The following is an 18,909-nucleotide window of genomic DNA, read 5'->3' as shown; positions in this document are numbered from 1 at the left end:
TTTCATCCCCCAACTGTGTAGTTGAGTATTAAAAACAGTTTGCTGTTCATTACTGTTTCCGTCATGTTTCTTTGCAGAAGAGTTTGTGTGAAGGGGGTGGGGGAGGGGTTTCTTAATTGCATAGGACAGCCACCATTAACAGGGTACAGACATGGGGGCAGGATCAACAGCAGGTCACACACAGAGTGCAGTCACTAGGCACCCGGGTCACTCTGCGAGGTGTTTGCTGCCCCAGGTCAGTCTGGGAGGTGTATGTTGCCCCAGGGTCCGAGCACCTGGCATCCACAAATGGCAAGGCAGGCTGCCCTTAGCATGCCCTTCCACCCTAGCCATGAACCTCTCCGATGCCCTGAGCCCCAGCCAGAGCCATCATCCCCCCACACCTACTCACCCTTCCCACACACCCCTCACCCCTTCCAGCAAACCCACCCCTTCCTGCACACCCTCCGGTAACCGTCCTCCCCCCGCAAGGACCGCTGTAGGAGCAGGAGCATGTCAGTTCTCGAGTGTAGAAGCGGTCTGTACATCACTGCACACCGTACCCACCACAGTCTGCGTCCCTGTTGGAACCCTTGAACGAGAATTCGTTAGTAAAGAAAACTTTGTTAATTAAAAATGTTCCAATAACTTTATTTTTAAACGTCTGTTGGAAGGGGGGAAACCTGTTGAACGGGGTATGTAACCGCTGAAAAAAGTCAATAGTAACTGAAACAGGGGCAGGTTCCGCTTCTCTGTAAAGAGACTGGACAGTCATAGGTTACCCTGCTCTCTGAGGCACCTAGCTTTCAAAGCCTCCCGGATGCACAGCGCTTCCCGCTGGGCTCTTCTAATGGCACGGGTGTCTGGCTGAGCGTAATCAGCAGCCAGGCGATTTGCCTCAACCTCCCATCCCACCATAAAGGTCTCCCCCTTGCTCTCACAGAGATTGTGGAGCACACAGCAAGCTGCAATAACAATGGGGATATTGGTTTCGCTGAGATCCGAGCGAGTGAGTAAGCTCCTCCATCTCCCCTTGAGACGTCCGAAAGCACACTCCACCACCATTCTGCACTTGCTCAGCCGGTAGTTGAAGAGCTCCTTGTCACTGTCCAGGTCGCCTGTATAGGGCTTCATGAGCCAGGGCATTAGCAGGTAGGCTGGGTCCCCGAGGATCACTATAGGCATCTCCACATCCCCAACAGTTATTTTGTGGTCCGGAAAGAAACTACCTTCCTGCAGGCGTCTAAACAGACCAGAGTTCTTGAACACACGCGCGTCATGAACCTTGCCCGGCCACCCGACGTAGATGTTGGTAAAACGTCCCCTATGGTCCACCAGTGCTTGCAGCACCATTGAAAAGTAGCCCTTTCGGTTAATATACTGGCTGGCCTGGTGGGCCGGTCCCAGGATAGGGATGTGAGTGCCATCTATAGCCCCACCGCAGTTTGGGAATCCCATCGCGACGAAGCCATCTATGACGACCTGGACGTTTCCCAGGGTCACCACCTTCGAGAGCAGTAGGTCAACGATTGCGTGGGCTACTTGCTTCACAGCAACCCCCACGGTAGATTTGCCCACGCCAAAGTGGTTCGCTACTGACCGGTAGCTGTCTGGCGTGGCAAGTTTCCAGAGGGCTATGGCCACTCGCTTCTGCACACTCAGGGCTGCTCGCATCCGGGTGTCCTGGCGCTTCAGGGCAGGGGCCAGCAAGTCACACAGTTCAAGGAAAGTGCCCTTACACATCCGGAAGTTTCGCAGCCACTGTGATTCATCCCAGACCTGCAGCACTATGCGGTCCCACCAGTCCGTGCTTGTTTCCCGGGCCCAGAATCGCCGTCCCATAGCATGAATGTGACCCATTGCCACCATAATCTCCACGGCGCGGCGTACCGTGCTTTGTGAGAGGTCTGTGCCACTCTCACACTTCACATCCTCACCGCGCTGCCGGAGCCTCCTCGCCCGATTTCTCAGCAGCTGACTGTGGAAGAGGTGTTCGATAAGGTGCGAGGAGTTGACAACGGCCATAAGTGCAGCGATGATCGCAGCGGGCTCCATGCTCGCAGTGCTGTGGCGTCCGCGCTGTCACTGACCAGAAAAGTGCGCGAACAGAGTTCCCGTCAGCGCTTTCAAGGAGAGAGGGCGGGAGTGACGGTTGAATGATGACAGTTACCCAAAACCACCCTCGACACATTTTTCCCCCAGAAGGCATTGGGGGCTCTACCCAGCATTCCAATGGGTACTGCGGGAACTGTGGGATAGCTGCCCAAAATGCACCGCTTCCAATGTCGACGCTTGCCCCGTTAGTGTGGACTCACAAAGTCGAATTAGTGTCCTTAGTGTGGATACACAAATTCGAATTCATCAGGTCGAATCCACAAATTCGACCTAAGTTAAATCGAACTACTCTTGTAGTGTAGACATACCCTAAGAAACCAAAAGCTTCAAAAGTTATATGTTTTTAAATATACTGAAATTGTAGGCTTCTTACTAGGATATACTAGGCACTCAGGCCGAGATCCTCAAAGGTATTTAGGTCCTAAGTCCAATTGATTTCAACTGAAGTTGGGAGCCTAAATACCTTTGAGAATCTGGGCCTCTGATACCATGGTGATGGGTGGCAGTATAAAATCATAAGACAGATATGTTGACAGTATATATGTGAAAACCTCAGATGAGCAGGAACAATTTGCAAGAATCACTGTGTTTCTAATAGTTGGGAGCCAATTATTTCCTTGAGTTAATCTCTCATGCTCAAGCTTCCATTTCAGTCATCATTTTCCCAGCCTTCAAGGCCAGGACTTGACTCTCTTCAGAGTCCATCAATACCTGTCCTTAATTGGCCAAAAGGATCAATTTGGGGTGAAGCAAGGTGCTCCATCTCTTCCAGGGCCTGAGAACACTTCACAGAGAGTATTCCAGTATTCTTCTGCTTAGAAAGCAAGAGGACAGGATAGGTAATTCAATTCAGGTCTCCAAATGATACTACCAGACTCACACATAGCAACTGTAAGCTGCTAGACTGGCTTATCAGAAAATACCCCACAGAAAGTCATCAGAGATTTTATTGAAAGATAAAATTTATACCCAGAAATGAAAACAAGTTAACATAAGCAGAAATGGAGAAACTCCCCTAGCCTCGGGTTCAGCTCAGTCCCATGATCTTTCTCATAGGCAGTCTCTAAGCACACCGTTTAGTCTTTCCCTAGCATCTGCAAGAAGGGAGAGGGGCGGAGCTTAGCAACAATTAACCCTTTGTTCATTTGGGAGCAGGTTGTGCCCCAGCACCTTGTTTCAGGAATGTCCCCTCAGATGCATCATATTTGATTTTCAGCAGATGGGTTATATGAGAATGAATATGAATAGAGATCCTTTAATCTATACAATTGTGATGTATTAAACTTTGAGTGGCGATTAACTTTAATTTCTGCTGGTATTGTTGAGAGTGAAACTTATAACAGAAGTAAAGGTGAATACAAATGGAGAGACTATTTCTGAGTAATCTTTATGGGTACCACATTAAATGATAGAAGTCAATGGAATCATTAGATACATTTATTCTGTATATGCAGAATGAGTTGGAGGTGCTCCATATTATTGCTACTAGGCTAATTTTATCTTTGAGGCTACAGTTTATTTCTACTAGATTACTATAATTTGTATCTAATTATTTTTAATAAATGCTCTTGATATATTTTCCTCTTTTAGGAACTAGAAGTGATCATTTCCGTACCTTACCCTGCCATGGTAATGAGAACACATTTTATAAGGCAAACTTGCGGATGCATTAAATGCATGTTTTGTTGTTTAAAAAATAATTGCAAATACACTAATGAACTATATTTTTATGCTTTGAAGGTATGTGCAGTAATGTTCTTATTTTTACAAAAGTCAGTAAATAAGATTTTTTAAAAATTAGGCCCCAGTCTTGCATTGTGATCTGCCCTGGGCCTGTGTGAAAGCAATTGAATGATTGAGGCCCTACAGAAGAAAATGCCAGAGAAGAGTGGTAGATGAGAAAAAGGAGATGGAGTTTGTTGTTTATGCCAATATTAAATGGTCCATTTCCTGGATGCATGCTCATGAAAGGAGGAGTTCTTCGTGATTACTTAGTAATTCAAACCTTACAAACCCTCCTCAGAACACATGGAGAGAAGGCCAAAAAAAAGGAATTTTTATTGCTATTTCATGAAATCTGACCCACAGCAGACCTTGAAGAATTCACTAAGGTTTTGAACACATAATATGAAGGCTGGTATTAATTGCCTTTTTTATTTTTTCCTTACCAGATGAACAGAAAAATTATTGAAAATGAACCTGGTTAGATTTTTATAAATAGAAATGTCAAAGAATACAATCAGTAGTCTGGTTCCTACAAGAGGCTCTGTCTACAAAACAAATATATTGAAGCAAAAACAAACGAAAACATAAATCTCAGAGACCATAGTTCTGTATTAACATTACAGCTGCTTTGAGTGTGTGTCAGTGATGTATCCCACTGCATCTCGGGCTTGCAAGACTGGATTTTCCTTCACTAGAGATGTCCATCAGAGTCATCCATGTGCCCTGTGCCTAGTCATGCTCCCATGTTGAAAGGGCATAAAGCTCTCCCTCAGTTCCTTCTTACCATCTGAGACAGCGAGACAGAACCTGGCCGGTGTCTGACCTGCTAGTTTTTAGCTAGCCTAGACTCCTTCGAAATCTTCTGTGAATATTCAGAACCACTTTTGATTTTATGTTGTGACCACTAGGAACTGATCAAATGATAGATCAAAATTCTCTGATCTGACACCTCTCCCCTCATACAGGGTTTCTGTATTGGCAGATTCAAAACCTGCAGGCTTCAAGTTTGGTACGTTACAAGATGGGCACAGTAGGTGCCTCTTCTGTCTAGGGAAATCCCATGTTCCAGACAAATGCTTGGTATGCTTACCATTCTCTGTGAGGTCTCACAAGTCTCAAGATGTGAGGCTGAAGCTCCAGGTTCTGGGACAATCCATGAAGGACTCATCAGACTCTGAGGAAATGAGCTCTGAAATCCTTCTAATATACAAGCTTGCGTCATCTAGCGCTCCATCAAGGAGAGGTATGACTCCTAAGACCACCATGAAGAAGTTGGTACCGAAGAAAGATCTGGTGCCAACACTGCCATTGATATCAGCATGAGTACTAGCACTGGGACCAAAACTGACCTCAGCTTTGATGTTGAAGCCAACACCAATACCTAAGGCATTGAAGCTGAGCACTGAAAAGGACCTTTCCGAGCATCAAAGCAGCAGCTCAAGAAGAAGCTTAGTGCCCTTCTGCAAGGACAGGCACACAAAACACTGGGAGATAAGGCCTGTATGGCATTGAGGGATGGAGAGAAGCAGTACACTGTGATGCAGCAGACTCACCTGGCACTGACCCCGGTTCCAAAGGTGCTCCCATAGGCATTAACCCTGGCTTTTAGCAAGGAGGATTGGGCTGAACCAGGTCTATCCCTGGTACTGGTATCCACTAGCACCAATACAGACTCTGGGACTAGAAGAGTCTTATTTGTAAGTGCTGCCCCTAAAGGAGGTCTACTTCTCATCATCTCTGGGGCACACCTCTTCACCTGCAGACTTCTAGCAGGGGACCCATCCCCTCTGAGGTCTGTGAGCAGTGTAGTTGAGAGACTTGCAGACTTCTATGGACCTAATCACCACCAGCCCACCAAGACTAGCATTGGTCAACAGCCTGCAAGTCACACACATGCATGCAGGATGCCACCATGGCCTTACTGGGGATACTGGGGCCATCCTTTACAAGCATCAAGAAGCTAGTGTCCACCATCGAAGATGAGGTCCCTCTCCCCAGTAGCTTCAGTGGCTAGACTACTGATACCAGAATATCAAGAGGTACAGGATCCTGGGGCACAAAAACATCAGCATTCTGTCTCATCTCCTCATCATCACCAGATGAAATGGTATCCTCAGCACCGTCACAGATGCCAGATGACTTGAAAGTATTCCAGGAGCTCTTTGTGCAGATTTCTGATACTCTAGTGAGTGTGACTTTGGTCATCTCAGAAAAGTTCCACAAGCTGCTCAACATCATGTCAGCTTCTAGACTTGTCATCTTCTCTGCGGCAAATGCCACCCACTATACCACCAATGGTGAAATGAGTTGACAAGAGGTACCACATACTCCCTTCAGGGTTTGAGGACCCTGATTATAAGTCAAAGCACAATAAGTCAGATTTGGTCAAATGAAATAAAAGCAAAACACATTCTAAGCTGATCTTAACACTTTCAGTGCACTTACAAACTTAGATGCTTCTTACCACAGGCTGACTGGTTGCCCTTCAGCCAGGCTCTCCCCTTCAGTCGCTCGATGGTGGTGTCTGTAGATGTAGGTGGAAAAGAAAGAGCATGGCAAATGTTTCTCCCTTTTATCATGTTCTTTCTTCCTTCTTGGCTTTGTTCCTGTGAGGCTGGGCTGGGTTTGTTCCATACATGCCCTGATGAGGTGTGGACTTCCCCTCTGCTCCTGGAGAGTTTTGCCTGGGCTTGTTTTAAGCCATGAGGACACATTTTCAGCCTCATAACTATATACATGAAATTACAACCTATATCATTACTATAACATGGAGGTGGGTAAACAATGGCCCACGGGCCACATCCAGCCCACGGGACCCTCCTGCCTGGTCCCTGAGCTCCGGGCCCGGGAGGCTAGCCCCTGGCACCTCCCCTCCAGTTCCCCCTCCCCTGCAGCCTCAGCTTACCCCAACGCTGGGGCAGTGCTCTGGGCTGCAAGCTCCTGGGGCAGTGCCGCTGCAGAGCCCTGCCTGACCCGGTGCACTGTGCTGCGCGGTGTGTGGCTGTAGTGCCACCAGCCACCGGTGCTCCAGGCAGTGCGGTAAAGGGGCAGGGAGCGGCAGGGTTGGATAGAGGGCAGGGGAGTTCGGGGTAGGGGTGTGGATAGGGATCGAGGCAGTCAGAGGGTGGGGAACAGGGGGATTGAATGGGGGCAGCGGTCCGGGGGGGCAGTCAAGAAGGAGGGGGCGGTTGGATAGGGCGGGGGGGCAGTCAGGGGTGGGGGTGCCGGGGGCGGGCGGGGGACAGGTAGCAGGGGGAGTGAAGGGGGCAGGAGTTCCGTGGGCCATCAGGGAACGGGGGCGGGGGGGTTGGATGGGACAGTAGTCCCGGGGATGGGCCATCAGGGGGCGAGAAGTGGGGGGGGGGCGGATAGGGGCAGGGGCCCCCTCCCATAACCAGCCCTCCATACAATTTCCAAAACCGGATGTGGCCCTCAGGCCAAAAAGTTTGCCCGCCCCTGCTATAACAACAATGCTCAGTGCATCATTGGGGATGCAGGGTGTTCCCCCGAGATACAGAGTGTCACAATCACACAGTGTATTTCCACCAGCTATCAATTGTCTGGCAAGCCTCACCCTCCAAACATCAAGGCATACATACACCACCAGGATAAAGGCATCATCTTCTGAAGGCTTCAGAAGTGTGCCAGTCACTGATCTGCAAGGCAGCTATGTGGAGCAACCCGCTAACTTTTGTTAAACATCCTGCATATGACATAGCAGCGAGGTCAGATGCCAAGTTTGGGAATACAGTATTTCAATCACTGGGTGACTGATACAGCTGAAACTCTTCACTGTTATAATCCATGGAGGCTACTTCTTGCCAGACAATTTATAGCTGGTGGAATACACTGTGTGATTGTGACACTCTGTATCTCGGGGGAACACCGAAGGAAAGAAAAAAGAAGGGTTACTCTCTTAACAGTAACTGTGGTTCTTTGAGATGTTGTAGTCAGTGTGGACCCCACAACCCACCCTCCATCTGTGCTTTTGGAGTCATCAGCAACACAGGCTTTGAATTGTAAGGGAATTGACATAGGGTTGGGGCTGCTCAACCCTTTATTACCTTTATGGGAGCACGAGGAGGCCCAGGGCATGCATGTGTGATGAACATTTCTGGACAAGAAAAATCTGGTATTATGCACCTAAGGTGCATGCACACCTGTGATGGGATCCACACTGATTACAACATGTTAAAAAACCAGGGGCCTTGGATCTCCTCAGTGCCATGATGCCCTCTGGATCCCATTAGGCACCATGGCCATATATTAACTAGTTATATGGATCATATGATCACTATGTTGTAACTGGATCCTCTGACATGCTTGTTTTTGTTGTACAGAATTGCATTGTGGACAGGGCTTTCAAAGGTTTGCTGTGTAATGTTTATCAGTCTCTCAGTTGATCCCATAAACCAACACTAACAAAGTAAGGGCTGTGGAGTGATTACCTTTAAATGAGAAAGACAAAGATTCCATGTATTCATGGTTCAATGCGGGTCAATGTAAACTATATGAAGAATCGTGGGATATTATTTTACTGTGTCTTTTTATTTCATGCACTGCAAAGTATTTAACCGATTCATTTGGTTGATTTGAGATGGGTTGTTGGACCTGGTGGTATGCTCTATGAATAATAAGCCCGCAGGATGGATACAAATTGATGATTTAAAAAAAATGATTTTTAAAAAAACTGGATTGTTTTATTTTAATTAAATACAGGTTTATTTTTTTTAATTAAATTTGAAATGATGACAACCTATGTTAAGGCCTAAATTTACTATAAGCTGTTAAAATGATTTAAAATTAAATTAAAATAAATAAAAAATATTAATCAGTATGTTTTCTGCTGAAGTTTAAAAGAAAGTCAAACAATGAACTGGTGCACGTCACTGGCTGAACACCTGTAACCAGAGTTTGTTGAACTGCTAAACCAGCTTTTGACAGCACAAGCCTCCTGCAGATGGAGAGAGAATATTTTCTTCATTTCAGTTTAATACACTAGTTCAGTTCAATGACTAGACCATGCAAAGTTAAGAAACCAATTAGGAGCTGAAAATGCAGGAGAGTTTGTTTTCTTCTTCTAGTCTATAAATAAAAACTAGGTGTGAGAGGATGATCTCTACTAGTTCTAAAATCTTGAAGGACAATGGTGACCATAAACAATCAGTTCAATTCACTAGCTACAGATAATACTTTGTTTAATAAATCAGTTAGTTTTAAATGCAAACATGTTTTGATAAACTTTTTTCCTTATGTGTCTAGCACATGTAAAGTAATTTTATTTAACTAATAAGAAAGCAATTTTAAAGTGCTGGATATGTGCATTTTTAACTACATTTGAATTTCCAAATAGAACTTGATACAATTCACAAGTAAAAAATGACTCATTATCTAGTAAAAAAAATATGCTTCATTCACCATTTTCAAACGTAATAAAAATGTAAACATTAAGGATCTGAATAAATGTAAATTAGGCTATGTGATTCCTTAAATAAATGTATATTGATATAGTGTATCCTCCTGGTTAACAAAAAGAAGCACCACATTTAATGTAAAGGCTATATTCAGTTATAAATCAACATGTTTTAATGGTTACCAACCCAATCAGACTCAACCTTTCCTTAGGAAAATAACTGAAAAGTACAAATGCAAAACAAGATTCAAATTGATGATTTTAATCAAAATTCCCTGCTTACTGATTTAAATCATGATTAAAATCAGTGCTTTAAATTGGTTGATTTAACTCAATCCTTCCTCTATGCCTCACATGCTATTGCTTATTTATTGTTTGTTGCATTCTGGTTGGCTCTGAAGATCTATTGTATGCTTCAGTCAGTTAGAGGAGACAACATATGCATAAATACAAGTTTTTAAAAGTATTTTTATAAATAAGCCAATTCCTGACTGAATAAAGTTTTGCTTTGTTTTTACTTTTAACAATACTGTTAAAAGTAAACCATTGAGCCATCAATCAGACCTGGCACAGCTTCCGTTTGGTATAAGCCACATGATTTTAGTCATCACCATCCTTTTCCTGAGCCCTGAAACTCAAAATATTATATTGGTGAAATTCTAGTCAATTGTCAATATTTCCCTTTTTAACTGTGCATGAAAAAGTCAAATTCGTTTTTAAAACCATGAGAAGCAAACACTCAGATGTCAGGGTTACTTTGTATACACGGTACTTTCCAGAAGGTAGGCCTCAGTCATGGGAGGTGTTGAATTTCCTCATCCCCCTGAGTTTACTGGGGGTTGAGGGAACTCAGCTCATTGGAAGATTAAACCCATAATGCAGACTGAAATGATCTCTCTTCCACAGGTTATTATAGCTTTTGTCACATCCAGGAGGACAGAAAAGTCCCACAGAGCTAATGTATGTTTGAACATGTTGACATAGCATGGCTGATGTGGCATACCACTGAGATGATATTTAATTCACTGATATGTGTTAAGTAAATATGTGGATAGATAGAACCATTTTGTTCATCTCTTATATTAAGTATGAACATCTAATGGTAAAAAGCTACCTAGGGAATAGAACATCACCCGATATTTGTTTTATAAAACTGTGTAAAGGTTTGCCAAAGCTGTCACAGTATGATAGCTGTGGCCATTTATTTTTCCAGATCTTAAGTTTGAGTGCTTTTGCTTGTGTTGGAATCTTTTTTTTTAAATAGAGATTAATACATTTTAAAATGTTGAGGGTGCTGAACAGATTTGTTGATCTAGTAATGATACATTACTGGGTAAAGGTCAAATTCTGCTCTTGGACACACCCCAGGAGGAAAGTCTTTGTCTGTCTATTGTTGTGTGTGCTTTTGCCAGAGAAGATCAAGGAGACAAGCCATCTAACTCCATTAAAATTCAAAAGTATTGGATTTTTTTAAGCACAATTTTTTTATTGTTTCTTTAAACAATCAAACACAGCAAGCAGCAAATATTTGGCCACACACTTCTGAAACCCCAAATCATGTTCAGGTTTTGGCAGACTTATTTCCGTTTTTTCAATTAGAAAAACCACAACAAATTTTGAAAGAAAGCAGACATTGTCTGTGATTTTTTTCTGCTTTTTAAAAACCCCTAGTTTTTGATCCAAAAAAAGTTTTGACGGAAAATATTTGTACAACATTTTTAATGAGCTTTAGTGCCTTTTAGCACTAGCTGATGCTGAGAACCAGTGATACCTTGTAAAGGTGACTTGAAAAGAAATTTTCTCAAAACTGGATTTGTGCTGAGATGCAGGTTTTTAAATGTTTATTTTTCCCAGGGCCACCGGGGGGTGGGGTGGAGGGGCAAGTGTGGCAGTTTTCCCCGGGCCCCCCAGTTGTCCCCACGAGAATACAGTATTCTATAGTATTGCAACTTTTTTTTATGGAAGGGGCCCCCAAAATTGCTTTGCCCCAGGCCCCTTGAATCCTTTGGGCGGCCCTGGTTCGCACCGCTGCAAGCTGAGGAGCGGCCTGTCCTCTGCAGCTGGGCAGGGCTGCACCAGGGGCGGCTCTAGGCACCAGCGGGCCAAGCGCCCGCTTGGGGCGGCATCCTGGGGAGGGCGTCATTTGGCTCCGGTGGAGCTCCCGCCGGCATGCCTGCGGCGGGTCCACGGAGCCCGACGAGCGGACCTGCCGCAGGCATGACTGCGGCGGGTCCCGTCTTCCCGCGGCTCCGGTTGAGCTCCCGCAGGCATGACTGCGGCAGGTCCGCTCGTCCCGGGCTCCGGTGGACCTGCCGCAGGCATGCCGGCGGGAGCTCCCCCAGGATGCCGGAGCCGCGGGAAGAGGGGACCCGCCGCGGGACTGGGGAAGGGCGGCGCAGCGCTCCGCGCTGCTTGGGGCAGCCTACTTTGTAGAGCCGCCCCTGGGCTGCACTACCAGCTCCCGCCTGGGGATTGGGGGTGGCCGATGACCGCGGGAGAGTGGCGCGAACAAGCTGAGGAGCGGCCTGTCCTTTGCAGCCGGGCAGGGCCGTGCTACCGGCTCTGCCTTGGGGGTGGTGGCCGCTGACCACGGAAGAGCGGCGGGAGCCGGTAGCACGGCCCTTCCCCAGCTGCAGAGGATGGGCCGCTCTCCCGCAGGCAGCAGCCACCCCTCAGGCGGGAGCCGGTAGCACGTCCCTGCTCTGGCTGCAGAGGACGGGGGGGGATATGACGCCCGGGCGGGCCACTCCTCCTTGGCTTGTCCCCACCTCCTCTTCCTCCTCCTTCTCCCCTCTGCACCGTCTCCTGCCAGGGGAGTGGAGAGGGGAGCAGAGCAGCAGCCCGGGCAGAGCCCAGCTCGTGCCAGGGCCAAGGCAAAGACCAAGGATGATCAGGGCTGGGATCCAGCAGCAGCCCCAACCCCTGGCCCTGGGAGCGGTGGTGACGGGAGCTGAATCCGCCTCGGGCCAGATCCACAGCAAGGTAAGAGTTGGGCCAGGCAGGAGGATTTTGTTAAAATTAAATGTTAAAATTACATTAGTAGGAAATGGTTTTGTTTCACTAACTACAAATTCTCTGTTTTCATTTTTTTTAAATTTTAAACAGTCAAAACAAAACTGCAAAGTGCAAACGTGTAACAGCAAAAAAAATTGGGGGGTGGGGGGGGGGCAGCCAAATTTTTTTTTGCTTGGGGCAGCAAAAAACCTAGAGCCGTCCCTGGCTAGAGGGAGTAATAGACTAATCTTGGTCTGATTTTTTTAAAGTTATTTTTAATGTTAAGTGTCTTGACCTTTGCTAGGAAATGCTAACTGTGGGTAAGATTCTGCATGGCCCTCACATTGGTGAACACTGTCAGAGGAGTGGGCAAAGAGAGCCTTTACTTCCCCTTGAATGTCCCATGTAAAGACCAGGCAGAATTGCTGTCCCTGTGCTCTTTGGAGAAGCCAAAAAAGGGGTAAGGAGGAAGCAGGGCTAAAACCAACTTTCATACAGAAGCCTGCAGATTAGAACCAGGAAGAAGAGTAGAGTAGGCTGCGTGTGGTGAAGAGGTTTAGTGGTTTGCATGCTTCCCTGCAGGCATCCTGGGATGGGATGTGGAGTGTTATAAAAGCACAGTCAAGCCCATTGACATTGCTGAGTGTCCCTCAACTCCTTTCAGTAGGAATGCTTAGCACTTCACAAGACTGGGCCCTCTATCATCAGGGTATGGGGCCAATCAAGCAACCTTGTGCAATACTAACAGCCTGTAGGGAATAAGCCTCCAGTGATGGGAACTTCTCCCAGGGGACTGAAGAAGCACTTACAAAAGAAATTGGGGGTGACAGCATGAGCTCTGCAGGAGGATAAGGGGGATCTGTATTAGAGAAGGGAGTTCTGATGCAATGAGCTCAGGCCACCAAGCTGGCAGGCAATGAAACCAGCCTTGTCTCTGAGCCTTCTCTTATTCCTCCCACTTTCACTGCAGTTGAGCCATTCCCACCAGCTTTTGATTTCTTTTCTATTGGAAGACAGCAACAACCAGAGCTTTTCTTTTGCTTTTCTGCTCCTTGTACTGCCTCTAATGATGAGCTAGGCCCACCCTTATTCGGGTGAGCAATCCTCATTCATGTGAGTGATTAACGATTGCAGAATCCGGTCCCTAGTTAGAAATTTCCTGGAGAGATGAAATCTATTTAAAAAGGAGGAGAAACTCTTGAGGTCCCCAAGGCTAACCTAACACTAAAAACGTCTTTTTAAAAAGACCAAGTCTAGTCTATTCTTCCCCATGATGCTTATTTCTAAAATGTGACAGCTAGCCAAAAATTCATTCCAGCTGCACTTCAAAACTACACAGGTATAACTAGGATTAAAAATAAGGAAATGTCATTTAATGACTGGATCTATTGAAATAAAATGTCTTGGAAGAGAATGTTGTCTGAATTCAGCCACTTACAATAGTTGGGATTTTGAAAAATCCACAAAACGAAAAGAACTTTAAATTGATTATTCATTTTAATAAACATATAAAGAAAGTGGAGCACTAGTGGCTCTGCAGAAGTAACAGCCATTATGACAGAGCTGCACTGATAATGTGCCACTGCAGACATTCTTAACGTTACTCCACAACATAACTAGCTGCAGTAAAAGAAAAGCAAAAGAAAAAATGGTTTGCAGCTATCCTATATCTCAGGCAGGGTGATATAATATAACATATGTTTTAAAATGATAAAGACTTCCAAGAATAAGATGCAGATTCCAGGAACAGAGCAATCTTCATAGATGCCCAAACAAAAGCTAAATCCTGTAATAGTTGAATAATTGCAGCATTCTATATCTAGAAGTTAAAAAAAAATCCAAAACCATTCCCTCAGTGGCTCAGCTGGTCAACACTCTGACACACAAAGCCTGGTGCTCTTCCTTCAAACCTAAGAATTAATCAGCATTATGTAAGAGATTTTTTATAACACTCTAAAAATACATTGTGAATTCCTTTCCAGTTTTGGACTAAGAAGCTTTAAAGTAACCCCCTTCCCCTTTTAAACAAAAACAATGGATCTTCATTTTTTTATATTAGGATCTTAATTTGTCTCAGTATATGTGTTTCAAATCTCATTAATTACAATATTGGTCCCATGAGATGCAATGCTGCTGCAAAGAACAGTGTTTGTACTCAAAATGGTTTGAGCAAGAGCACAAATATGTTTTATGTACATGTGTAAATACTTTTTAGAGGACTAATGACCAAAACTTCATAAGACTGTTTGGATGTTTTCATGTTAATCTATATGTTTACTAAACAAACTTTTGTATCCATGTGATAATGTTTTGTTTGCATTCTATTGATAACACATAATACAAGATGATAGCAGTCTTGTGAAGGCAGTTGTGATGTTAACGTGGCAAATCTCAAACAAAGTCCTATGAGTATTTTGGTTCTTTTCATACACCATAATTAAGTAATAATACTTCTATATGCCTTTCACTGGAGGATCTCAAAGCACAGTTCTGACACTATCTTCTGGGGGATCCAGAAGAATGACTTTTACAATTTACAAAAGAGTTATTGGTCCCCTACTCATTTTGCTCATTCTTAGTTGTTCATTCCCACCCTTTCATAGTTCATCCCACCCCTAATGGATCAAGCCTCAATTACATTAAAGGCCAAATTTTGATCTGTGCTGAGACATTTGCACATTACCCTGAATGCAACATGTGAAAGCTGGGGACACAACTTTCTCAACTGAGGAAATCTGGTTATGGAACGAACTTCCAAAGGAGATTAGATGATGAGTCTAATCATCTTTAAGGAACATTGCAATTTTTTTTCTCTTCGTAAAAGCCTTTCTACCATTGCAAGATGAACATGCACAATGACAACCCCCTGTACCCACACCCCACCATCCCAAAACAAAATCTCCAAATTAGACACAAACGTCATCCTACCAATCAACAAAAATAACTCAATGTACACCAAGAAGAACTTTAACCGCGAATATGGAGAAGAGCCAAAAATTACATAAAGTTTGGTAGCAATAGTGAAGTCTCTATTGTTGGCGTTTCTGTAGCAAGTTGATTTTCGAAGACGCCGAATGGCCTAGGATAGAGGACTCTGGAGATCTGTGGTTGGCGGCCCATACCCCGACTGGAGTGACGGGCATGAGTGAGTGAGTGAGTGAAGTCTCTATCAGTTTCACATGGAAGGCGCTCAAGGTATGCCTAAACTGCATTTTAAAGCAGTGAGTCTCAGAGCCTGGGTATACAGACTTGGGCTCGCATTATGCCACTAAAAAGAGCTGTTTAGACCTTTGGGCTAGCTAGAGCTTGTAAGATCAGGACCTATGCTTGTAAAGCACCAAGAATTACCGTTCAGTAATAGCAACCATAATGAAATTAAATTTAACATCCTTGTAGGGGGGAAAATACCCAAAGAAACTCACCACAGTAACATTTAGCTTCAAAAAGGGGAACTACAGAAAAACAAGGTTTGTTAAATGGAAATTAAAAGAAACAGTCACAAGAGTGAAATGCCTGTAAGCTGCATGGAAACTTTTTTTAAAAACCCACCATAATAGAGGCTCAAATATATGTATACTCCAAATTAAAAAAAAATAATAAGAGGGCCAAAAAAATGCCACCATGGCTAAACAACAACATAAAAGAGGCAGTTAGAGACAAAAGACACCCTTTAAAAATTGGAATTCAAATCTTTTTGAGGAAAATAGGAGCATAAACTCTGGCAAGTCCAGTCACCAAAGTACAAAGTAAGCAGTAATGGGAAAAGAAGGAAGGTACTCTCAAGGATCAGTAACTAGCTAAAGGGATCTCAAACTGGGTGACTGGGCAAGAAAGTGCCAGATCACATTCAATGTTGACAAATGCAAAGTAGTGCATATTGGAAAACATAATCCCAACTATACATACAAAATGATGGGGTCTAAATTAGCCGTTACACTCAAGAAATAGCTCTTAGAGTCATTGTGGATAGTTCTCTGTACACATCTGCTAAATATGCAGCAGCAGTCAAAAAAGATAGCAGAATGTTAAGAACCATTAGGAAAGAGCTTGATAATAAGACACAAAATATCATAATGTCACTATATAAATCTATATTATGCCCATTCCTTGGGCCCATCTGATTGCCCCATCTCAAAAAAGATGGATTAGAGTTGGAAAAAGTACAGAGAAAAACAACAAAAATTATTAGGGGTATTGAATAGCTTTCATGTGAGGAGAGATTAAAAAGACTGTGACTTGTTCAGCTTGGAAAAGACACAACTGAGGGGGGATATGATAGAGGTTATAAAATCATGAGTGGTGTGGAGAAAGTGAATGAGTGTTATTTGCCCCTTTACATAACACAAGAACCCGGGGTCACTCAATGAAATTAATAGGCAGCAGGTTTAAATCAAACAGCAGGAAGTACTTCTTCACTTAACACACAGTCGGTCTGTGGAACTCATTGCCAACAGAGGTACTGGAACAATTTGTATAGTGGACGTGCTGAGAGTCATTGAACCAAACTGTAAACTCTGTATATCACTGAAACCACTTCAAGCTAGGAGATGCAGCAGCACCCCTAGTTCCAGTCTATGGTTGCCAGGGGATGTTGTGAAGACCAAAAATATAACTGAGTTCAAAAAAGAATTAGGGAAGTTCATGGAGGATAGGTCCATCAATTGCTATTAACCAAGATAGTCAGAGACACCACACCTAAACCTCTAGCTGCTAGCAACTGGGACTGGATGAAAGGGGTTGGATCACTTGATACATTGCCCAGTTTTGTTCACTTCCTGTGAAGCATCTGGCAATGGCCATTGTCAGACTCAGTATTGCTGCTCTTGTGCTCTTAAGCACAATAGGGCCCCCATTCTCACCAAAGCTTCTGGGTGCTACCATCAGACAAATAGTAAATAATAATAATGGTGAGTGTCTTCATATGAAAATGATGTCCCTGGTGTAGCTTTAAAAAAATACATAATTTCTCTTAATATTCTTTATATGGGAGTTACTAAATCTGTTCTATATCCTACAGTTTTGGTTCACAAGACATTGTGTGTTGAGACCCTTTCTTTTAATTTGATTAATAGGAAGGGCAGGGCTAGTCTGTTGCTGCTGCTCTCCACAGGCAGGGCAGGGCTAGACTCTTGTTGCTCTCCATCGAACACCCTCCACATGTAAGTAGTATTGCCAACCCCAAACATTCAAAATCATGAATTAGGCCTCAGAACAAGATTATCCACAGTTGTAACAGGAAATTGTTTTTTAAAAAAAGAAAAGTTTCGGAAGAGGACAGGGTCTGAGGCAGGCCATGCTGAGCAGGGGAGTGGGAGGTGAGGGGGCTGAGGCTGGTAGTCACTGTGAAGAGTGCGTTTGGGCGGGGGAGACAGGGGACAGACAGAGGCAGGCTGTGCTGGGGGCTGAGCCATGGGGGAGGGCTGAGACTGGCTGTGCTAGGGACTGAGCAGTGGGGGGTAGGGGCTGAGGCTGCTGTGCTGGGGGCTGAGCAGTTGGGGGAGGCCTGGGTGTGGTGGGGGCTGAGTAGGGGAGTGAGCAGTGGGGGCTGAGGCTGGGTGGGGTGCACTAACGCTGGCCGTGGTTGGGGCTGAGCAGTGGGGGCTGAGGCGGTTGTGGGGGCTGAGCTGTGCGGGGCTGAGGCGGTTGTCGGGGCTGAGCAGTGGGGGCAGAGGCTGTCTGTAGTTGGGGCTGAGCAGTGGGGGCTGAGGCGGTTGTCGGGGGCTCAGCAGTGGGGGCAGAGGCTGTCTGTGGTTGGGGGCTGAGCAGTGGGGCTGAGGCGGTTATCGGGGCTGAGCAGTGGGGCAGAGGCGGTTGTCGGGGCTGAGCAGTGGGGGCAGAGGCGGTTGTCGGGGCTGAGCAGTGGGGGAAGAGGCTGTCTGTGGTTGGGGGCTGAACAGTGGGGGCAGAGGCGGTTGTCAGGGGCTGAGCAGTGGGGAAGAGGCTGTCTGTGGTTGGGGCTGAGCAGTGGGGGCAGAGGCGGTTGTCGGGGCTGAGCAGTGGGGCAGAGAGGCGGTTGTCGGGGCTGAGCAGTGGGGGCAGAGGCGGTTGTGGGGAGGCTGAGCAGTGGGGCAGAGGCGGTTGTCGGGGCTGAGCAGTGGGGGCAGAGGCTGCCTGTGGTTGGGGCTGAGCAGTGGGGGCAGAGGCGGTTGTCGGGGCTGAGCAGTGGGGCAGAGGCGGTTGTGGGGGCTGAGCAGTGGGGGCAGAGGCGGTTGTCGGGGCTGAGCAGTGGGGGCAGAGGCTGTCTGTGGTTGGGGGCTGAGCAGTGGGGCAGAGGCGGTTGTCGGGGCTGAGCAGTGGGGCAGAGGCGGTTGTCGGGGCTGAGCAGTGGGGGCAGAGGCGGTCTGTCGTTGGGGCTGAGCAGTGGGGGCAGAGGCGGTCGTCGGGGCTGAACAGTGGGGGCAGAGGCGGTTGTCAGGGGCTGAGCAGTGGGGGCAGAGGCGGTTGTCGGGGCTGAACAGTGGGGGCAGAGGTGGTTGTCGGGGCTGAGCAGTGGGGCAGAGGCGGTTGTGGGGCTGAGCAGTGGGGGCTGAGGCGGTTGTCGGGGCTGAGCAGTGGGGCAGAGGCGGTTGTCGGGGCTGAACAGTGGGGGGGCAGAGGTGGTTGTCGGGGGGCTGAGCAGTGGGGGGGCAGAGGCGGTTGTGGGGGGGCTGAGCAGTGGGGGGGGCTGAGGCGGTTGTCGGGGG

The sequence above is a fragment of the Mauremys reevesii genome, linkage group 6 (genome assembly GCF_016161935.1).
Source record: "Mauremys reevesii isolate NIE-2019 linkage group 6, ASM1616193v1, whole genome shotgun sequence".
NCBI classification, from domain to species: Eukaryota; Metazoa; Chordata; order Testudines; family Geoemydidae; genus Mauremys; species Mauremys reevesii.
Note: the sequence above shows the minus strand (reverse complement) of the source record.